We start from the raw sequence: 23,989 nt of genomic DNA, 5'->3' as shown, positions 1-23,989 counted from the left end.
ACTTCTAACATCACTTCAGCCGAGTTTCGTATTTGACTTCCAACCTCATGGCCATTTGACCTGCCAACTATTATTTTTCTTTGAGGCTTTTAACACCCCACCCAAGTATTTTGCTTTCCAGATTGTGTCCGTTTCCTTTTCACTTCACCTTAAAGTCAGCCTGGGTTTACAACATCGGCTTAAGGTGCACCCTCTAGGGTTTCAGACAGCCCTAGAGGACCGCGGTGATGACTGAAGCTAGATACCTCTCGGCAAAGCCAAGGTGCCCGGAAGGTTCTCCGCGTTGTGCCAGGATTTCCATCCAACCTGAGAGTCTCAGGGCAGAGACCAGGCCCCGAGCATCCGACTCCCCGGGGTCCCAGCCCCCTCCCCAGGCTAATCGTGCGGGCTGGGACCTCCCAGCCGGAAAAAACCGCCCTTTCCTGTCGCCTACTCCTTCCCCAGGCCGATGACTCGCGGAGGAGGAATAGACGGAGGCCGATTAAGAAAATTAGCGTTCATTAACCCGGTTCACGCTCGTGCCCCGGCGGAGGGGAGGGGTGCGCCAGGCGGCGGCGCTGGCTGTGGCCGGCTGACCGGCGGGCGCAGGTGCCACCACGGGCGGAATTTTACGCTCCCGGGCCGGCAGCTGCGCCACTTGCGCCTCGTCGCGCGTCTGGGGCAGCCGCCACCAGCTTGCTTCAGCTTTAGGCAAATCCTTTTGAAAGACCCTGAGGGAGAGGAAACGCCTCCCTCTGGACAGGAGAACCTGTAGCGTCTGCTGTTCGTCGCTTGTCCAGTTGCTCAGCCCAGAGCTCCCGCATCTCCAGGGCGCGAAGTCCACTCTCCGGGTTTTGGCTGCAGCTCCAAGGGGAGCGAGCTGGAAACTGACAGAACGCGACCCTCCCCCTCCGCGCCCACCAGAGCACTGGCTGCGAGGGACCTGGGGAGCTGCGGCCTGACCGGGGAGGCGCGCTCAGGTGGCCTCGCTTCCCTATCGGTCACCGCCCGCCACGCCGGAACTTCGCACAGCTAGGTCGGCCTGTTGGGATCGGGAGAGGTGGGCGCACGAGGTTTAGTGCGGGAGTCCGGGGTGCGGGCGGAGTCCTATTGTCCCCGTGCACCCGGGCGGCAGCACCTCCGGGTCCCTCTTTAAAACGAGCGTCCGCGGCGACCTTTCTTTGTGCTTAGGGAGTCGAAAGCGGCATCTTCTCCGAGAGAAGTCGCCTACTGGGGGGTAGCGCTGGAGAGGTAACAATGGGCGCCCGTTGTCCTCCGAGGGTCCAACGGTGACCCCCCCTGCGCGCGCGCCCGGCTGCCGGTTGGCCCCGGGCCAGGGCACAGGTACAGCGGCCGGGAGAGTCGGCCCTGGGGCCCGCGCCCTCTGCCCCGCCCCAGTTCGTCCCCGCGCAGCCGGCCCCTCCCCGCGCCGCCCCGCCCTCCGCAGGTTCAGTCCTCGCGTCCGGCCGCCCAGCTCTCAGTTGCGCGCACCTTCTCTCGCGGCCGAGGGGCCGCAGCGCGGGGTTATCACGGAGACCCGGCCACCGGCCTGGGGCGCCTTCACGCTGTCTCGGAGCGGATAATGCGGTGAGCAGGCACTGCGCCGGCAGACTCGGCTGGATCTGCGCACACCGGCCGGGGCTGCGTGCGTCCGCGGGAGGCCCGGGGCAGCGGCTGGGATTCTCAGCGGCGGCCGGTGAGTCGGGGCAATCTAGGGTTCCTTCCTCTCTACCTGTCTGTGAGTCTGTCCCGCCCGCGCCGTGGCCGCTTCCGGCGTGCGCTGGTGTTAGGCTGGGAAACCAGTAGGGAGCCGGGATACCGAGGGCATCGCTTTCACATCTAGTGTCCAACGCCGAAGAGGACATAAAACAAGCCAGGAGTGGGGCGGGCGGCATGACCGGGACTCAGAGCTCCACCATTTGTGCCCACCACTTTTCAGGGTGGGGCTGCGCGGCCACATTGCACCCTCCGAGCTATTGACAGAGACATTCTGGGCGCGTATAGCATTTTTCCATCTGAGAACAAGCCGCACTTGGCTACCGCGCCCCTCGCGTCGTGGATTGGTACCAGGGCCGCACATGGGTGCATCGCACAGCTCTGCGGTGGCATCGCCTGCCCAGTGCCCTCCTCTTTATTAATAGAGGACATTGTTAGTGGGGCGCCAACCTGGAAACCTGGATATTGACTTTTTTGTTTTTTGACGGTGAACAGCTGAAACAAGGTTTTTTGTTTTTAGTTTTCCTCCCTTTCTCCTTGAAACTAAGTGGCTTGACACAGACAAGTATCAGACATGTGAGGACGAGTGGATCTGGCCAATCGTTTTTTCGTTATGAATTATTATACTCTATCCCCCTCCGACTTTGGGAGGCATGTGTTTCATCTTATAAATAGAAAGTAGCATATTTTTTGGCAGGATCTCCTTTATACTGTGGAGTCTAGGAGAGGTCAGTTTAAAAATAAATATGCACTTGAATGTTACATTACCGAGAGCCAGGCTGTGGCTGGGACAAGCTGCGTGGACAGCAGCATCAAAGCCGGGAGCGCAGCTGTGTTGAAAGGAGTAAAAGCCCCAGAGTGCAGCCCAGGCTGACAGTCAAGTAATTACATTTTGTTTAAAAAAAGAAAAAAAAAAAGTGAGCGAATTAAAATGAGGAATGTCAGGAGGGTATTGCAACATGAATCTTCCAGCCCTGGCGTCTTTGGAGGAGTGGGCTGCTTGTGTGTGCTGAGGGTATAGGGGGGGCTCTAGGGAGGGAACTGATGAATGCGTTAGGGAGACAAAGATTCCGTCCCCATCTCCCAGATCTTAGTTCTCACAATATCCAAGAGTTTGTGGGGAGTACTCCCGTTTAAAAAGAACAAAAATTAGGAGAGCAGCAGATGTCTGTATTTTAATAGCAAAGCCAGTCTTAGGGACTTCCTCTTAACATCACAGGGAGAAAAAAGACTCGCCAGGAACCAGGGATGATGCCCCAAAGGTATCCCTAAGAGAATTTAAATGACTCCTGTAATGTTCTAACTTACACAAGAGCTTTCATCTTAAAACCAGGAAAAATGTACCTTCTCTTCTTTTCTGGACAATTCCAGAAGTCTGTTCTTTCATACCCCCTGCAATTTGCGTGAGTTCTTATTGGTAGTTAATAAGCTACACAGTTGGTGTGTGATGCATACCCTTTTCAGAATAGATTTAGACCCTCAGAAATAAGTGGGAGTAGTGGTGAAATATTTAGCATTTTCATGTATCATGAAATACATGATAAAGGCCGTTTATATAGTCAAGGAATGGTGGAAAGTTCTTCATAAAGTCTCCCAAATAATGTGGGTTTCCCAGTGGGCCTCACCCATTGAATAAGACAGCACCAGCCTCTGGGTTCACAGATAAGAACTTCAGAGGAGAAATTTGGAAGCATTTCTGGATCCATGGCAGTTTCTGTTTTCCAGTGGTATCATCTGCTAGAGATTTACATGATGAAGTCTATGATTAGAACGTGGTGCTGAGGCTGTGGCAGCAGCTACGGGCTTGAAATAAGATGAGCTCCTCTTTCCCTCAATCTGAGCAGTGAAATTGTTTCGCATATCTCTATGGAACAAGTAAAAGCAGCTAGAGTAATGCGTGTTGCACACTTTTTGCTTTTTATTGTACATTTAAGTGTGGTGCAAGATGAGTAATACAAAGCCGTAACAATGATTGCAGAGGGACTCACGTGAGTTCATTTGCCCTGTCTGCGCTCCAGCCTTTCCTTTAATGTGCTGTTTTGTTTTATGTCCAACATGCTCACAAAAGCTGTGCTTTTTTATATATAAACTTCCTGGTATTCAACAGTGTTGGGGATAAAATTGCTTTAACCTGTATCACCCGAAGAATTTTTTCTTTTTTTTAACCAGGCCATAGATTTTTCACAAATTCGTTGCCCATTAACTGTAACATTTATCCAATGGGTGGAATATAATTTATAACCTAAAAACCTCCAAGAAGACTGCTCTCTCATTGTATTATTATTATGATTAAGATTCTTGCTTTCAGTCTGATTTTATCTAGGCCTCATTTCAGTATATCCATATCCAGTCTCATTTCTTACTAACCAGAATCCTGTGAACCTGTTTTTATTGATTGAATGAGCAATCTTTTTTTAAATGCAGTATGTTGGCTAGAGAACAAGGATAGCCATTTGAAAGTACTGGATTCAGCCAGCCACAAAATCTTGTGTGCCTCACCAAGCCACAGAAGACCAAGAATTTTCCTAATATATTGCATTGTTCATTACTTTGGATGTTAAAAGCACTTCCTAAGTGGAGCCTGTCCTATGTGTCAAGCACTCTTCTCAGCCTTTTGATTATCTTATTTGTCTCTAGCAATCATCTTATGAAAGAACCGTTCGTATCCCCATTTTGCTGGTGGAGAGACTGAGGACAGACCAGTTATATAACTTACCCAAAGCTGTACAATAAGATAAACCTAAACATTCATGTGCAGTTTAACAGCACAATATGTGCAGGCATGAGTGGCTAATCCTAGATGAAAGTCAGCAGGTCTTTGGGTTAAGGGGATGGGAAAAAAAAAAAACAAAAAAACCAACTTTGAACTTCTGAAGCCTCTGAGTCAGGCTGCCTGGGCACATGTCCTAGTTCTGGCGCTTAACACCTTGTGACTTTGGGCAAGTTACCTCGCCTTTACCTCAGTTTATCCTTTGTAAAATGGGGATGATATTATTTCCCTGAGGATTAAAGGAGTCAAAAAAGATTATGTACTCAGAACAGTGCCTGGCCCAGAGTAGCCACAATAAAAGGTTGAGGTTTCAATGTTGCTTTTGTTTTTTTCCTAGGTACTTAATACTGGGTCTGTCATGTAATATTCGTAACTATTCTTTGAGAGAGACAGTACAGTGGTCCCCTCTTATCCGTGGTTTTTCTTTCCAGGGTTTCAGTTACCCATAGTCAACTGTGGTCTGAAACTAGGTGAATACGGGACATTTTAAGAGAGAGAAAGAGACCATATCCATATAATTTTTATTACATTGTTATAATCTATTAATAATAGATTAACTATTGTTAATCTCTTACTGTGCCTGCTTTACAAATTATATGTTATCACAGGTATGTATGTATGAAAAAAAAACATAGTATATATGGGGTTCAGTACTGTCCAAGGTTCAGACCCCCACTGGGGGTGTTAGAACATATCCTTTGAGGATAAGGCAGATATTATATTGCTCTTCTTTTCCGGATGAGAACACAGGCTCAGAAAGGTTTAGTAATGTGGCCAAGGTCACACAGCTAAATAGCAGAAGTAGGGTTTGAACTCAGGTCTTCTTGACCTTATGCTAAATACCACACCCCCACCAACAGGGAGGAGGGGTAGAGAAGTTGTTAAATCTGATTTTTGTTATGACTTTCGACCTCTGGCAAGGAAATAATTTCGTATCACCCTGTATCTCACAGTTGAAGATGACAGCAATTGCCAGCCTTGAGGAACAATGTGTAAATTATTTTATTATTAAAGATGATTCAGTCCCACATATATGGCATGAAAGTGGATCTAGCATGAACACTGCTAGGGTTAACATAAGCAGTTTATGCCATAAACGAAGAGATTTACTAGGTGAAAATGTGGGACTCTATGGTGAGAAAGCAAGCCAAGACACAGCCAGGGACAAGGACTTCTGGGGGCTGGGGATGAAGTGAAGCTCTAGTATAGACCATGTGCTTGCTTCAAAATTCTGGGGAGCCAGGGATTGCAGAGTCCAGTAACCAACTCTGGACAATCCCTTCCTTGAAGGCAGGAACCACACTACCTGGGCCTTCAGTCCCGGCACTCAGTGGGCGTTTTAGTCCATGTTTGTTGATGTTGCTGCAAGAACTCAGCAGAAGAGGAGCTACAGGTAAGGTGAACAGAAAGGCACTGGGCTCTGTCCATGGCAGAAGTCAAGCCCTGTTACAGTTCGGCGTATGCTGTGGGCCCTGCTAGATAAGAAACACAGAACAAGGAAACCTTTGAAACCTAGAGTGGTGCCCCGGAAAACCCAGAGGGCCTGCCTTGGCCTCCACTGCTTTGATGCTCTGGGTTTGTGATTAGCTGTGGGGATCAGCTCCAGAGACTTCTCAGACTGCAACAGGGTTCTGGAAAGGACAGCCCGAAGTAACTCAGGTAGCCTCAAAGCCAAGGGTTACAGCCTTGGAGCTGTCCAATTCCATTTGAAATCTTCTCCTGTCCCCACCCCTTAAAGGCTACAAAACAAAACAATACCCCACAAACCAGAATAAGTAGCCATGTAGTTCTAAAGCAATAGTCAGGTACATTTCTTTCCTTTAAAAAAAAAAAAAAAAAAAAGCTTTCATTGGCCTCGATATACTTCAGTGCCAAGTTTCATCAGAGTCACATGTTGATGGACTGAATTTGACAATACCTCTGGTAGAAAAGCAGTTTTCAAATTTTAACCATACAGTTTTATAATACAAAGCAAGATATTGATATTTAAAATATTACTATTTCTAAATAGCCAAGTAAACTGTGTGAAAGCTGATGAGTTCCAAACTAGTATTTGATTAGTCCTTACTACTTGCCTAAGTCATGAATTAAAAGAATTCTAGAATCCCAAATTTAAAACTTTTTAAAAAGGATTTTCAGTGGATTGGGTTTTATTTCCATATTGGATAAAATTATTAGCCTTCGGCCCTTTGTTAAGCCATGTTGCAGAGATCACACACCTGCAATTAGATAACAGGGTACCGCCTAAAGTGTACCTCAAGCCATGAATGGCATAAAAGTATTCTGTGGGACCCCAGTTTGATGAAGGTCCCTTTCTGCAGGACTTTTCAGAACATTTAAAAAGCCAGTGTATACAGTGGATCTCCACAGGGAGGTAGTGTCCAGAGTCTTTCAAATCGTTTTGCCCACTGAGCAGCTGCAGGACTAGCCTGGCAAACGCAGGACAGAAGCTACGTAACCACAGTGTGCCCAGGGACATCGTAGTTAGAGAACCACAGGCGTTACAGAAAGAGAGCCGTGAGGATGTACCGGGAGATCCTGGTGAACACTGATAAAACTAATGGAGAATTAAGCGAGGGCAATCAAAAGGGGTGTCTGTGTGTGTGTGTGTGTGTGTGTGTGTGTGTGTGTGTGTGTGTAGGAATAGAGATTTAAAAAAATACAGATTCTGGTCTTAGCTCTGACCCAAATTGTGTAACCTTGACCTCTTGGGGTTTTCTTCTTCTCATCCCTAAAACATGGCATTTGGTGGGAGATGATCTCAGATAATCTCTGACTCTAGAATCAGTGAGCCAGGATCAGTGGCACCTATTAGCATAGCTATCTTACTACTACTAATGTAAGACTCTGGGTTGAAAAACAGACCTGTACAGGTCTCTGGGAGAGCAGCCTGAGCAAGTGTGGAAGGCAGGGAACTTCAAAGTCAGGCCTCTATTTAGACAGCTTCCACATTTGGGAATCCGTCACGTTCTGGTGACAACCTGAAGGTCCTATTTGTAGACACATCATGCCAATGATAGATCATTGTCATGAGTTTAGTTGAAAAAAAACTTTTCTGTCCAAATACATCATAGTCATTTAGGCTACATATATTTTTTTAAACAAGCAGAGGCATTTTTGGTGAAATGTGGCTTTGCCATTCAGAATGTGTTTGATTTCTCAACCTTTGTATTTATTTTTTTAAACTTTTGTTTTGCCAAGGGTCAGTTCAGACTTAAAACATTGATTTTAACACAGTGGGAGATGCGGCTCTAAGCCTTTGGCTGACCGGCTGGTTAGTCACAAAACAAATCCTTCGCCTTCTTTGGGCAGGCTCCATCCCATCACCTGTGAAAAAAAATGGCAGAGTGGGAAGGATGGGGATGGGAAGGGAGGCCAGAGAAGTGTGTAGATGTTCTCTAGGCCCTCTCCTGGCCCTCAACTGTGATTCTGTTCCTCTTTTTTCTTCTATCACAGGCATTTCCATAGTGTCTTGTACCTTATCCTATTGTAACACTTATTACATTTAGATTATCATATATATATATAAATATATATATTTATATATATAAAAATAATATATATTGTGTATGTGTGTATATATATATAAAGGGGAGTTTATTAAGGAGTATTGACTCACATGATCATAAGGTGAAATCCCATAATAGGTCTAACTTTTAGGTACGGGGCTACATGTGCAGGTTTGTTATATAGCTAAACTCATGTCACAGGGTTTTGATGTACAGATTATTTCATCACCCAGGTACTAAGCATAGTACCTGATCATTATTCTTTCCGATCCTCTCCCTCCTCCCGCTCTTCCCCCGCAAGTAGGCCCCAGTGTCTGTCGTTCCCCTCTTTGTGTCCATTTGTTCTCATTTAGCTCCCACTTACACGTGAGCATGTGCGGTATTCGGTTTTCTGCTCCTGTGTCAGTTTGCTAAGGATAATGGCCTCCAACTCCATCCATGTTCCTGACTGACACAAGTGGCTGCCTAATTGGACTACTGGCTCCTCCAGGGTAGGGACTGAATCTCATTTATCTTGTCATTCATCTTTTCTGCAATAGGACTTAATGACAAAGTGGGCAGTATAGCCCTTGCTATACTACCTGATTCTTTCTGCAGCGTATCTCTTTAAGTTGTTGGCAGGTCAGAAATCTTTGTCACTTACCTTGCTGTGTTAGTCAGGGTTCTCTAGAGGGACAGGACTCACAGGGTAGATGTATATATCAAGGGGAGTTTATTAAGGAATGTTGACTCACGTGATCATAAGGTGAAATCCCATAACAGGCCGTCTTTAAGCTGAGGAACAAGGAAGTTAGTCCGAGTCCCAAAACCTCAAAAGTAGGGAAGCCAACAGTACAGCCTTCAGTGTGTGACCAAAGGCCTGAGAGCCTCCTGGCAACCACTGGTGTAAGTCCAAGAGCCAAAAACTGAAGAACTTGGAGTCTGATGTGTGAGGGCAGGAAGCATCCAGCACGGGAGAAAGATGAAGGCCAGAAGTCTCAGCAAGTCTAGTCCTTCCACGTTCCTCTGCCTGCTTTTATCCTAGCCACACTGGCCGCTGATTAGATGGTGCCCAGCCAGGTTGAGGATGGGTCGGTGTCTCCCAGTTCAGACTCAAATGTTAATCTCCTTTGGCAACACCCTCACAGACACACCCAGGATCAATACTTTGCATCTTTCAATCAAGTTGACGCTCAGTATTAACCATCACACTAGTTTATTTTTAAGTCCTGCTGTAGTGAAGTTACTCCTTCCCAGGCTACAGAACATTCAAATGCAAGGGGAATCACCCCCAGTCATTTGGTTGTGGTGATAGAGGTCATCTGAGGGCCCTGTGGAAATAGGTCAGGTCCCTGCTGGAACCTTCTCAAGATCTCATCGGAGACATTGGCAACCCCCACCAATGCTTTCTTATGCCCTGGGAGTGACTGAGGCAACTTGGCACCCATGTGTCCACTTAGAGCACAGAGTAAGGGTCCTTGTGTTTCCCAGTGCTGCCTAGACCTCTTGCCAGCCATTAACGAATGAATAAACGTGAGCCATTTATTTATTTGTTATATTAGCGTCAGTCTCTCCACAGTGGAGTGCATCATTGCTGCAGCCTTAACATCTAGAATAGTGCCTGGCACGTAGTAGGCCCTCCATGGATGTTTGTTGTTGAATACATGAGGGACCAGCCAGGGGCTGGGGAGGCACATAGAAGGCTTTTTTTTTTTTTTTTTTTTTTTTTTGAGACGGAGTCTCGCTCTGTCGCCCAGGCTGGAGTGCAGTGGCACGATCTCGGCTCACTTCAAACTCTGCCTCCCGGGTTCACGCCATTCTCCTGCCTCAGTCTCCTGAGTAGCTGGGACTACAGGCGCCCGCCACCACACCCGGCTAATTTTTTGTATTTTTTTTAGTAGAGACGGGATTTCACCATGTTAGCCAGGATGGTCTCGATCTCATGACCTCGTGATCCGCCCGCCTCGGCCTCCCCAAGTGCTGAGATTGCAGGTGTGAGCCACCGCGCCTAACTGAAAGACTCTAAAGCCGGCTTCTCGGGCTGAACCAGCGACAGGCATGTGGCTCACTCTGTGCATGTCACAGCACCAACTGGAGCCTGTTTTCTTGCTCTCAGATGGCTTCAGAATGAAATGTCTTCCAAAAGAGTGTTGATTTTTGGCCTTCTATTAAGTTTAGCGAAAGCTTATGCTGGTTGGGGCTTTGTTTTGTATTCCCTGTGGGCTCACCCGGGAATGGTGGTGCTTTACTTGCCGGCCCGGGAGAGCGAGCTTCAGAGAGATGTCTCTCAGGGAGGTGCAGGGAGTAAAGCAGGGACTTCTTTCAAATTCCGTTCCTTTCTCAGAATGGGGAATTAAACTGTTGGACCCAGAACATTTGGGAGTTTTTCACACTATATTTAAAACAATCAGTTGAGGCAGCCAGATCCCAAGGTCTAAAAGGAGTAAGGTTAGAAGGAATCCCCACCATGAGCTTCCAGCTCATCTTCTTCCTTATGCAGCTGTAGCTTTTTGGAGTAATTAATAATAAACATTACCCCTTCCATTGATTTGGGCTCATTGCCTGCCAGGTGCTTTGCCAAGCACTTTATGCTCATTGTCACCCAAGAAGACTCCCACCATTGCTGTTTGCACTTCATAGATGGGGAAACTGAAGCTCCCAAAGGGAGTCACTAGCATGGCTCAGGACCCTTAATTGAATACCAGGAAGGATGGGAAAGGATGATGAAAATTGTATTCGCTGGTAAAAAGTATTTTGATTTTAAGGGTAGTCTTACTTTCATTTAAAATAATGCTTTTTTTTTTTCTTTTTTGGAAACTTCCTAGAAGCTAGATGTTTCTGCAAATAGAATGACAGAGCCCTACCATTTGACAGATGGAAGGGACCTTATCTCAGCCCCAGTCTCATTCTGACATCATAAAACCAAGGCCTTAATTGTTTAAGTGACACAGAGTATGAATCTTCCTCCTAGGCCCAGCTCTCTGTCAAACTTTTTTTTAGGCCAAGGAAAAGAAAATCTTAAGCCTGATATGTAAGCAGATAATAACATAATTTCTTTGGTTAGAAAGGAGAGAGATTGGCCCTACTTATCAACTATTTAGGAAAATAATAATATGCCCTTTTGTTTTTTCTCTTCTCTCACACATCACCAATTCCGGTGGGGTCTATCCAGAGACCTTCAGATGGCTATGAGTTTTTCAGCCACCTCCTCGTGCTGTCAGCTCCCAGTAGCCTTGCCATCCATTTTATAAGCATCAGCAGACAGAGCCTGCCCCATTCTGTGCAAATGAGATTATAGAATTAATTTTAACCCCAAAGCAGGACTTTCTATTTATCATCATTCAGTTCATTCCTGTGGACTTCATCCAGCCCCAGCTCTCGGTCCAGGTAATTCTGGACCCCAGTTAGCCATCTGCACATTGAGGCTCCCTCTGGGTCTCCAGTTTAGATTGTTAAGTGCATCTTCTGTGTCTTCCATGTCACTTGCCCTATCAGTAAGATCCCTTTAAGACTTGGCTAAAATTGGCAGATTACAAGTAATCGACCCTTCTAGCAACTGTGTCATGTGCGTAAGCAAGCGAGGTGCCAGTGAACTTTTTATCAGTGCCGACTGAGCATATATCTCTTAAGTGTTCAAAACCCAGACCTTTACTGAAGATAGATGTGATAGTAGTCACCAAGTAATTGTCTCTTCCTTTTGGAAAATCAAATCATTTGCCTGTGTGTGTATATATATATACACACTCACACTATATGTATACACACACGCACACTGTATACACACACTATATATAATATACATGCATACATATACATAAATGCATACTACTCCCTATAGTTTTTCAAAAGGTTTTCGTAAATGGTTTCATGATCAAAAGGAGACAAGTGATTTCAGGACCTTAGGCTCTTCCTTATTCATCAGGCCTGGCAATCTGGACTCCCATATGGTATGAAGTCCCTTCCAATGATTACTGCTCCACTCTGGCCTTCCATTTCCCTTTAACAGTGTTAGTTGTGCCCACTCCCTAACCCTACACCCTCCAGATCCCATCACTTCCAGGTCTTGCCACTTTGAGGTTCATTCCATTTACTTTTCTGTTTTTTTTTTTTTTAACCTTAAGGTAGAGGCAAAATAGAAGTTGAATAAATCAGAGAAGGTAATATTCCCCCCTTTGGTCTCAGCTTCCTTTAAAAAGTAAAACCAAATGAACTTAAAGTGAACTTTAAATGGAAGTAAAAGGATTTTCCCTTTAAAATCATCCATAAGGTAAAGTAAGTAGGTGTCACCAGAGAATTTAGGAGAAAAAAATGTTAGATTGTTTGTATTTATTTATGTCTTAAGGTCAGAGGCTACTATAAGAGATCCCAAGTTGGTATTAAAACACCGCTTTTATCTGACCTATATAGCAGTTGTTGTAATTTTCCCAACTCAGGGACGTCTCATGTGTTCCCAAGGCTAGAATAGCCCCAACTGGAGATAACCGATGCATGAGAAGATAGCCCCAGCCCTATGTCCCACGGACAGGGGAATTAACCTCTCATCAAGCTGGTGGTAGGAATCCCTTCCAATTGTGGAGACTGTCCACAGGATCAATAGGAACCATTTTATGAATGAGTGATACAGGCGAAATTTAAGGAGAAAATAGAAGTGTTTATTTTGGCAATTAGAATAGTTCCCCCTCCACCCTGTATTTCAGTAGACAGTCTGGTTTCTCATTTGGGGAAAAGATACTGCCTTGTGTTTACATAGCACTGTAGATTTTCACACTCAGCTCTGACAACCTGTGGTTATTATAAAGTTTGGGATGATTATCTCCATTTTACATGAAGGTAACTGGTACCCAGTGTATCAGGGCTTCTGCGTCTTACAGGACTGGCTCATAGTTTTGGCCCAGCTCTTTCCCCTCTAAGGCCAGGAACAGCAGTGAGTTAGCTGTTTGCTTGGCCCATACAATCAGTGTTTCATTTGGTTTGGTTTGGTTTGGCAAATGTTTTGATAGGTTTATTTTTCCCCACGTATCTGATCTGTGCCAGTTACGTATTGATCTTCCAAACAACCCTTTCCTGTAGACTGTCCATTATAGTTTCTTGAGGCTCCCTTGTACATTTTAGGCCAAATGAGCCAAGTTCTCCCTTAACACATCTCATTTTGAAACGAAAAAAGAGCAAGTTCATTGTTGCTCCAGGGCCTCTTTAAGTTTGATTTAAGTAGAATCAGTGAGTTTGAATTCAGGGGACTGTATTGTCAAATTTTCCTTGAGTCTTACCTAAGACACTATTTGCACATTGCAGTCAGGGATAGGAGTCGTATCTCTTTCAAACAGCATGTCCACAAATATTTGCCTTAAGATGTATATTTTTTATCTGTATATTTGCCAAAGATCTGTATGGTCCTGTAGAATTACTCTGGCTTACACTGATACACTGTTAAACTATTACCCTGCATGGATAGAGGAAGGTTAAAATGGCTTACAGATGGAAAAATGGAAGATAGCCTTTGCCACAGGAAAAGAGGAGACAGCTTCTTGTTACATGTTTGTTTTCTTCTATAAGAATCATGGATTCCATCTTGCATTTTCAGCAGAGCAGGCAGGGTTGAAGAGGAAGAGTCAGAGCAGTGTCTTTCAAGCTTTCTCACGTGTTTATCCATTCAACTTTTTAGTACCTGCTATGAACGAGATCTCCATTCTGTCTCCCAGGTTATAGCCTGGTGGGGGAAGAGTTAAATAAGTAGTGATAACAATCCAGTGTGATAGTTGCTAGGTTTGAGGTGTACATAGGATGCCATGGGGAACTGGCAGGAGATTCAGCTGCAAGTGTGGCAGGCCCCCCAGATTGCTGAGGTGGGCTTCACAAGTTATTTTATCTTATCTCCAGGCTGTAGGGGCAGGCCTGCCCTTAAAACCCTTGAAAGGGTTTTAAAGCAGAGGGTGATAAGGTTACATGAGGATTCTAGGTTCCTCACTCTGGTGTAGATTGGAAGATAAGGTGGAGGGACCAGGGAGGTAGGTAAAGGGCAAATGTCCTTGTGCAGGAGAAAGATCATGGGGGCCAGGAGTAAGGCTGATGGAGCAGGGATGATGAATGAGGAGAGACAGTCCGGACAGACTGATAAGACTATAGGACTTGATGTAGAGAGGGAGGCGGGGAGAAGGGATGATAGCTGAGTTTTGGAATTGAGTGACTTCTGCCATTTACCAAGAAAGCATAGTGTGGGAGGCAGATGCCTGGGGCAGGCAGGGGGAAGAAAGATGGCAAATCCCGTCTGGGACAAGGTTTATGAGTATCTGAGGGAAGCAAAGTAGAGAGATCTGGAATATAAAGGAAGGAAAAGGCCACTGCTTCTCAAACTCTCTGGGAAGGGCCACTGTCTTTTTGTTTCCATTTCCAATCCATTGTACAGTACTGTACCATTGTACAGCACAAGGAATATGGAGCTTGGGCCACACACAACCCCCATGCAAGGTCAACAGCATACAGCTCCCAAACTTGTCAATAGCCTGTTCAGTAAGAAAAAATCCATTGGTCACATGTTTGATGTTATGGCAATGTCAAAAAGATCTTGCTTTCAGCTTCTGTACTTATCTCATCATGGACTGCATGAACCCACTTTGAGTAGCACTGGTCTGGACTTAAGTAGATGCATGTGGGTTGAAGGTACTGATTTGGAAGTTATCTGTAGAGGTGGTATGTGATTGCCGGGGAAATTGTTGAGGAGCGGGGGATGGGCAGCAGCCATCCAACCCTATGAAAATGCCAACATTTAAGACGGGTTCAAACTTCTTCTGTAAGGGCTCAGTTAGTATTTTGGGCTTTGAGAGCCACATACAGTCTCTGTCACAGATTACTCAACTCTGACCTGATAGAGCAAAAAAACACCTTTACTGGGATTTCCCAACTTCAGCACTACTGAGATTTGAGGCCAGATAATTCTTTGCTTTGGGGAGTTGTCCTGTGCACTGGAGGATGTTGAGCAGCATTCCTGGCTTCTACCCACCAGATGCCAGGAGCACACCACCCCCAGTCATGAAAATCAACAATATTCCCAGACGTTGCCAAATATTGCATAGGGAACAAAAATCACCCTCAGTTAAGAACCCCACTGAGCTGTAGACAGTACATAAATGAATAGGCATAGGTGTGTTCTAATAAAACTTTATCTATAAAAACAGGCAGAGGGCCAGATTTGGCCTACCTGTAGCTTGTAGACCCTTGACTTAAGGGATGGTCAGAAAGAAAACTAGAAGAGCTTATTCAGTAAAATTTGAGGGTCTTCTGTGTCCCCAGCTCAAGAGGCGGCTCTGTAAGTGGCTCAGCATAAAGAGGAGGGAAGTTTTCTCAACAGTAGCACTCATTTATAGCCCTTTTGCTTACCTTATTATTCTTGAGCTCACCACCCACCTGGAAATAGCAGGCATGAAAACCACAAAACAGGAAAACAACAAATCACGTAATACAAGCCCTCCACAACCCCTAAGAAACCCCCCAAGCAAAGCAGTAGCAAGGCTGGATTACGTGAGGTACATTGGAGTAGACTTCCTCCAGGAAGGAAATGAGTCTGGAGCAGGTCTCAGAGGATGTTGTGAATAGAGGCTGATGGTAAGAAGGTGGGAGAGCTTTCCATGTAGGGAACACAAGGTTCTTAGTTTCAGGTTAGGAGGGAAATGCAGTGTCAGTTAGGAAGCTCAGGAGCTATTGTCCCAGTGAAAGCTGTGATTGTTCACTGTTGCATGCAATGGGCTTCCTCTGGGAAAAGAATGAACCGCACTTAACACGATTTTCTAAGAACAGGATGTTTGTTTTTCTCCTCGAGGATCAGGGGGCCTTTGTTACTTTACAATTCTAACCTTTATTTATTTATTATACTTTAAGTTCTAGGGTACATGTGCACAATGTATAGGTTTGTTACATGTGCCATGTTGGTGTGCTGCACCCATTAACTCAGTATATACCCAAAGAATTTTAATCCTTTGACGTTTACCACAAAGTCAAATCCCTTTTGAGATTCTTTTTGACAATAGCAAAAATACTGAAAAGTCCTAGTGAGTTAGAGATGGAGGGACCGTTGTCTAGGACCCTTTCTACTCATTCTTGGCTTCTGACGTGGTCAGGTTAGCATCTCTACCTCTCTTCAGTGTTGAGCTCTTGGTGTGTCATTTCCTCTCGGTGCTGTCAGACTTCAAGATACATAGTCTTCAGGTTGGCAGTCCTCGAGTTATCAAATCGGCAGTGGCTACAGAATGCAGCTATGGCTGGAATCCTAGCTCCTCTACATTTTGGGTGATTGACCAGAGACACAGGCTTCATCTAAGACTGCTTCCTAAGAGGTATGCTCTGAGCATTACATGTCTGCCTGACCCACAGAAAGCACTCATGCTAGCTATTACTCTTAACAGGTGTAAATTCTTTAGAGAACAAAGCCTTTCAGATTTGTCAGTTTCCAGAGAGCCTCTGTAGACTTGCTCTAGGGTTTGGCCCCCGGGAGCAAGTCAACCTGGCTCTCATGATGGGAAGTCTAGCAGGGGTTATGGATTTAACACTTGGGAATTTAAAGTTTCCTGTGGGCCATGTGTTGTGGCAGGCAAAAAGATGAATAAGCTCATGCTCACAGAAGAGCTTTCAGCCTAGTTAGAGGGAGATCATTCAGCAAATATATGTGTACTAACACGTATACAAATAACATAAGGATATTGGCAGTGGAAGTAGGTTGAGAGTAGAATGACGACCACCAGATTCCACATATAGTCAGTGCTGGTATCATACAGAAAAGCCATGTTTCAGCCCATCCAAGGAACATGGATTATTGTAGACAGCCCTAGCAGGGTGACAGAATAGCGTGGAAGTCCTGTATTTGTCCCTTTACCCCATCAGAGAACTAGAATATTCAAGGGGCCTAAACTTGAGAATGTGGCATAAAGGCAAATGGTTAGGAACTTTGCTCTCCGAGGTAGTATGGGTCAAATGACCATAATCTGAATTTCTGGACATTGTCAGCTTATTATTTGGGATCATTTGAAATTACCATTACTAGAACTGGAGTACTGCATGGAATAATTGCTGACTTAATAGTTATTTTGTGAGCAACTTAAGCATGTTCCTTGCTTTTGAGCAGAGATTAGAATGAATATCCTGGCAGAATATTGCTGAAAACTTCAGAGTCAAGTTCTTTTCCTGTATTGATATTGTCCTTGCAGCATCACAGACCAAGTCAGATCCATTAGTTATGGAAGCACGTGAGCAGTTTGCAGCAATGGCCTTATCAGAGATTCACATGCGTGAAACTAGAGTGCCTGCCTGGGTGCTTCTGACCAGCCCTGGTGCCATGCAAAACGCATCCTGATAAATGAAGCAGGCATGAGAGGACTTGCCCTCCTCCTGCCTTGTTGTAACTGACGGAGGTCGATGTCCACGTTGAGTCTTCCCCAGTAACTCATTTTTATAGGAAAAAAGGCCCTAATGGCCTCTGTTCAAAAGTACAGACTTGGTACTATGTGAGGTGGACCTTCTGTCTTCCAATTTTGCTTCTAAAAGATCTTTCAAATTAGATCCCATAAAAGTGAGACGTGTACACAAATTAGCACTGAGTCTCACATATGGTATTTGTGGGTCTGTATATAATCAGGGTGGTAAAAGAACAATGAATTCAAGCTGTAGCTGAATCACAAACAAAAAGTCCCTTTAAAATCATGGAAGGTGAGATGTATCAGACTTTAAATGGGTCTGTAAAATACCGCCTGCTCATTCTGGCTAAGTTCATTTGCATAACAGAGCTCAGCAGCTGGGGAGCCAGCTAATAGAGTTTCATAGTCTGAAGCTTAGAGCTATGTCCTCAGTTTAGATGATATGGGGAGAGGGTAAGAATCTAAAAATAGAAAAGGCATCTTATCTTCTCAAATGGGTGGAGTTAAACGGACTGAAAATATGAAAAACATCCCCTTCGGGATGCTGGTTACTGGGTGCTTCTGGTTACACTGATTTTCACCTTAGATATTAAACATTGAACTTAAATGAAAATCTAACACCATGGGGTTTTTTTCCCCTTTGATTTTAAAATTATTCGGAGAAGTACTCCTACAGAGGTTTCTGAAAGGATTGATGTGAGCGCCCATGTTGTAGAAATATTTTAGTGTTTCTGATCCCAAAGATTGGCCGGTCATTTCTAAATTAGTAAGAAGACTGCCACATTCAAACAGAAAGCCTTTTCAAGGGAAAGTCTGTGTGCATTTTCCTATGGGAAAGTGACTTGGGACCATAAGGAAATTGGCAGTGATCATGTTCCCATATAGGAAACTCAGAGTAAATGGGAACGTGAACACCTCCCTTCACGTACTGTCGGGGAGGTGCAGGGTATCTGCCCTCGCCTCTGTGAGAGCCTCATCCCATGGCCATACTTGCTGTCCCCTCCCTACCACAGCCCATTCCATCTTTTGAGAAACCTGAGTTGTTAATCAGAGGAGCCAAAATCTGTTTCCTTGTAGTTTCTGCTTAGCTCTAGGGCCTCGCAGAACAAGTTAATTCCTTTTTCATTACAATTAAATGAATTCTTCAGATCCTTTAAGATTAGTTTTCTTTCTATGAGTTTTCTTTAAGCTGCTCTGTTCCTTCAGCCTCTTCTCACATGTCCTGACCGAGCTCCTTCACCTCCTCCCATTTGCCCTGCTCTGAACATGCGGGGACATGTTCCAGGTAGCCTTTTTATCCCTTCTAAATGTGGAGTCCAGGATCATGTTCTGGGCGCCTGGCACAGTGGAATTATCTTCTGATTGGTAGCAGAGAGACATAGCCCACAGATGGTTGGGGGTAGGGAAGTGGCGGAGGGTACTTGGCCAAGTCGTCATCCTCCCCTAGGACTGTTGGTTCTAACATGCAGGGGGAGTCACTGGATACTCTGGCATGGGGCTCAGATGGTGCAGTGGTGCCGTGGCTGGCTGCATCGATGCAACTGTGCTGAGGCAAAGCGAAAAGTGATCAGAAGCTGGAATGTCCTTGAAGGATGTGACAACCAAGCCAGAAAGGGGAAGTCGGATGCAGGCTCACTTCCTGCAAGGAGGAGAAAAGAACAGAGCCTCAGGTCCCTGGGGACAGTAGCACCCCTCACCCCACCTGCCCGTGTTTTTATACACATGTGTTTTAAATTAACACTGCAACCTGTTTTGCAGGATGCAAATTTTTTTTTTATTCTTTCTCTCCACTAAGAATCTAAAAACAATTAGTAGGCAAACCAAACATTCCTTTAAAAAAAATGGAATTTTTAAAATATCCCAACCCCTTTGTTCTTTTCACAGTCCTGTAAGTTGCCAGTGCGTCAACTCTAAGTAACTTAGGAACTGATTTTTCTGTCATTTTTTATAATCCCTTGATTTTCTCCTCCTCTTGACTGCTGCCCTGTTTTGGTATTTTCAGCATCATTCTCTTTGCCAAAAGGATGGTAAGAAATGAAGCAAAGCACCGCTTCAGTTTTTTTCTTAACTGAATTATTTATTACTGCTGTGATTATTTCTATTATTATCACTGTCATTTACACTTCAGTCAGTCACAAGAAACTAGAATTGTCTAGCCTAGTGCAACCCTGCTCTCTTCCTTATCAAAACCATGGCCAAAGCTTCCTCTCAGGTCCTTTTGTATATTGAAACCCTCGGATTTCTCAGAAAACCTGTAAGGGAGCATGTCCGTTCTCAGCAGCATTGTGCCCACCTGTCTGCTTGTCACATGTTCTGTCTGACCTGCCACGACTGACTGGCAAGCCGAACACTTTTGTTGGTAAATCTTTTCTTTCTAATGCCCCAGGAACTAGAGCATTTTTTAAAGGAATCTAATTTCTGAGATGAATATTATATCCAACATCATCTACGAAGGGAAAGAGGAGCAAACCATGATCCAAGAACTAGGAGAACGTTTGTGGAACTAGAAAGAAACCAGGAATAATTGTGGAAAGTTCAAATTTCAGGGTCAAGGTTTTTGAGGAAGGGCTACCTATAAGAACCTTTCTGTCTGTCTTTTAAGATTTAGGTAAGAGAGTGGGTGTAGAGAAATGCAAGAAAACTAGAGAGTCAGGCATGGTGAGGCTCATCTGTAATCCTAGCTACTCGGAAGGCTGAGGCAGGAGGATCACTTGAGGCCAGGAGTTCAAGACCAGCCTGGGCAACATGGCAAGACCCTGTTCTAAAAAAGAATTTTTTTAAATTAGCTGGGAATGGTGTTGTGCACCTGTAGTCTCAGCTACTTAGGATGCTGGGGAAGGAGGATGGATTGAGCCCAAGGGTTTGGCACTGCAGTGAGCTGTGATCGTGCCACTGCACTCCAGCCTGGATGACCAAGTGACTTGACCCTTGGTTGCAGGAAAGGGGTTCAGGACGAGGACAGACAGACACAAGTGAGTGCGCCCAGCACCCTTGGATGGCTCAGTACCCACAGGTTAATGCTGGTGTTAGAGTTTTAACTGAGACAGAAAGCTAAAATTCTCTCATCTGGGTTGTGGAACACCCAGGAGGACCCGCTCCCTAGTTGTAGTCTGGTAATTCTCTTCCGGCCTGTAAGCCCTTCCTGCTTAGCTCTTCCTTTTCTGTTTTCCCAACATCCCTTTCTCCAAGCAGGTCCTTCCTTCTGGGCAGAAGGCAAAGCCCTGGGGTTCCCCTGAGTCATGCTGACTGTTCTGATGTGTTGGTCATCCACCAGCTGTCTCCTGGCACCCAGGTGTCTTCTTAAAATGATGAGGAGGGAGGCCTGTCATGGTGGCTCACACCTGTAATCCCAGCACTTTGGGAGGCTGAAGTGGGTGGATCACGAGGTCAGGAGATCCAGACCATCCTGGCCAACACAGTGAAACCCCGTCTCTACTAAAAGATACAAAAAATTAGTTGGGCGTGGTGGCGTGCACCTGTAGTCCCAGCTACTCGGGAGGCTGAGGCGGGAGAATGGCATGAACCTGGGACGCAGAGCTTGCAGCGAGCCAAGATTGCGCCACTGCACTCCAGCCTAGGCGATAGAGCGAGACTCCGTCTCAAAAAAAAAAAAAAAAAGGAGGGATAGGATTTCATGTCATGGCATTTAGGCCCATTCCATCATCAAAGGTTATCTGTGTGTCACTAGTCACCCTTGCACAAGAAGCTGTCCTCATGGGCGCAGGCGATTCCACCTGCCTGTACTTCCCTCCTCGCTCATGCCCTGGCCTGCAGCTTCTCCTGCATCCTCTCCCACCTGTTGGATTTTCTCACTTTCCCTTCTGACTACAAATGTTGCTCTTCTGAGATCTCTTCCCTTTTACAAAGTACAGATCCGTGCTGCCTCTTTGGTGAAAGCCTGATCACAGAAGGAAAAAGTGATCTGTCCCATAGCCAAGCTCAGGGGAGACATGGCTCAGGCCTTCTCTGAAGTCTTCATATACCCACACACTGCCATTGCAGACGCTGCTTTTGGACACATTTCCCTGACATTTGTGTTATGATCAGTAACTCATAGTAGGCTTTTCAGGACCTAACAGCCATGTATAAAATTGGCTCTCCAAGAAAGCCTAATCTGAGCCCTGCATACACATTTGTGTTTTTTTTAAAAAAATAGCCAATTCATTCACATGATTTGAAAATCCAAAATCATAAAAGGATAGTGAAAAATTTCTTTGCCACCCTGTTCCCCCTCCATCTACTTCCCCTCTCTATGGGCAGTCACTATTATTGTGTGTTTCCAGAAATACTTTATAGATAAGCCAGTACAAATATAAATACACGCATCTGCCCCTCTTTTTTTTCCCTTTGATGATGTATATCTTTGAGCTCTTCTCGGATGAGCACGTTAAGCGCTTCTTCATTCTTTGTTAGATCTGAATAGTATTCATTTGTATGGATGCACTTAATTGAACCAGTCCTCTATAGGTGGACAATTAGGTTGTTTCCAACTCTTGACTGTTATAAACTGTGCTGGTTTGAACAGCCTTGTTATTTCTTACATATGAAGTAACAAGTTGAGTTGGGTAAATCCCTGGGTGTGCCGTCTGAGGTCAGAGGGCATATGATTTGCAGTTTTGATAGATATTGCCCCACTGCCTCTACTGAGTTTGAACCTGTTCGTACTTCAACTGTCAGTATATGCAGGGCCTGTTTCCCATCCTCATCAGCCCAGCACATTGCCACACATTTGTGTTTTAAACAGGCTTTGGAATGCACCCCTTTCATAATTTGGAAGCAGACAGAATTCCCAGGAGGGTACTCATTAAATGTCACGTCAAGACCTCAAAGCTCAGAGCCCAGCCATGTGGCTTCGTGCTTGGTAGCCGTGCAGCCTTGGCAGTGGCCAGACATCAGTTCTTCCCTAGTGATCCATTTGTAAAATGGGGATAGTAACAGTAACGGCTTCATGGTTTCCTCAGCTAGTCCATGTCAGGGGTTGGAACAATGCTCGGTACATAGAGAAGCCCTCAACAAATACTGACTTGTATTAAGTGCTGCTGGTACCCAGGAGATGCTCATACCCTCTCCAGGAGCAGCCACTTTTTGCCAGGGAAGAAACTATTCCATTAGGTTTCTGTGTAAGTAATTGGCAGATTCTGAAAGAGCGGTGAACCCAGGAAGCAGAAGGGAAAACTGATCAAGTTGCATGGACTTAGCCCAGAATGTTCAGAAAGGAGAGGAGGAAGTGGTCAGTTCAAGAAATTATGGGCATTGGATTATCAGCATTGGATTGCCTCTGCTGGGATCAAGCATGCTTGCCCCTGAGCTGGGGAGGAACGAGAACAGATGTGATAGAGGGACTAGATCAGAGCCACCAGATACTTTCTCAGCAGCACAAACGTCAACATACCTACAGTTGTAAAACTGACATTTTGCCCAAAACTTTAACTTTCAAAATATTTGGGAGCTCTTAGGATTGGCACATAGTAGAAATTCAGTTCAAATTATTTTTTTCTACAGTCTTAGAAGCCTGTGCCCCATCATGCGTTAAATATGATGTAAATATTTGTAGAAAGAAAGCAAAATGCCTCTGAAGGTATCTTCTCTAGTATCTCCCACTCACCAGAATCCCACTACAGCTTAGGTAGCCTCCCCACCAACCCTTTTCTTACCTTTTTATTTTTTGCTGCTTCCCTCCAACCTTTGCCTCCATGCCACTGACATGAAGCACAACTTCAAGACGCGCGAGCCTCTGGTTGAGGCCCTTGGTGCTAGTGCCTGTGGCTGGGCAAGGACTGACCAAAGGCTGGGACTTGACCAGCATCTTGCTCCCTGGTAGGTGCCCAGCCAGGAATCCTGAAGACTGGGCCCTCCTCCCCTGCACCCTCAGAGAACAGCATGCATTTCCTCCCCCGTTGCTCTTCCTCCTCACTGTCCCAAATCCTTAAAGGGTGGATGTGAATGATCCAGTCAGAGTGGCAGGGACTCCGGCTACATTTTCATGGGATTTTTTTTTTTGAGACAGGGCCTTGCTAGGCTGTAGTGCAGTGGTACAATCATAGCTCTCCACAGCCTTGAATTCCTGGGCTCACCTAGCCCTCCCACCTCAGCCTCCCAAGTAGCTAACACTACAGGTGTGTGTTACCATGCTCAGCTAATTTTTTAAGAAAGTTTTTGTTGAGATAAGGTCTCATTATGTTTCCCAGGCTGGTTTCAACCTCCTGGGCTCAGGCAATCCTCCTGCTTCAGCCTCCTGAGTAGCTGGGACTACTGGCGGGTGCCCCCATGCCCAGCTACTTTTTTCATAGACATAGGCTCTTGCTACATTGCCCAGGCTGACCTCAAACTCCAGGCCTTAAAGTGATCGATTTTTTTTTTTTTTTAAATAATTGGAACACCCTACCCTGGGACCTGGCCTTGCATAACCCTGCCTCCATCAGCTGACCCCAGGCAGTCCTGGCATGCCCTTGAGTTGTGGTGGACAAACTGTATCTTTCCATGGCAGCTGCCTTCCTGGTCATGTGTGCTGAGAACACCACTCCTGTGGGCAGCTGTTCCTCAGGCCACCCAGCTGCTCCTGCAGGCAGTCAGCCACACTGTGCCCAGAGGGCAGGAAGGCTACCTCTGAACAGCAGGGGTCCTAGGCCAGGACT

The 23,989-nt window shown here is 45.5% G+C and overlaps 1 protein-coding gene across 2 annotated transcripts in view; it reads left to right on the top strand.

The window, feature by feature from the left end:
* Positions 1-523: 523 nt before the first annotated feature.
* Positions 524-23,989, top strand: part of CDC42EP3 (CDC42 effector protein 3) — a 30,367-nt gene continuing 6,901 nt past the window's right edge. Inside the window, exon 1 of one of the 2 annotated variants that reach the window (XM_007970930.3) lies at positions 524-1,015. The gene's annotated coding sequence lies outside the window, so the exon portion shown is untranslated. Of the gene's footprint in view, positions 1,016-1,415; positions 1,676-23,989 lie in introns of those variants that run through there. The other variant, XM_007970929.3, reaches the window with a different exon arrangement.

The sequence above is a fragment of the Chlorocebus sabaeus genome, chromosome 14, assembly GCF_047675955.1.
Source record: "Chlorocebus sabaeus isolate Y175 chromosome 14, mChlSab1.0.hap1, whole genome shotgun sequence".
Taxonomy (NCBI): domain Eukaryota; kingdom Metazoa; phylum Chordata; class Mammalia; order Primates; family Cercopithecidae; genus Chlorocebus; species Chlorocebus sabaeus.
The sequence above is the reverse complement of the archived record's forward strand: the minus strand, read 5'-3'. Positions and strand labels throughout refer to the sequence as shown.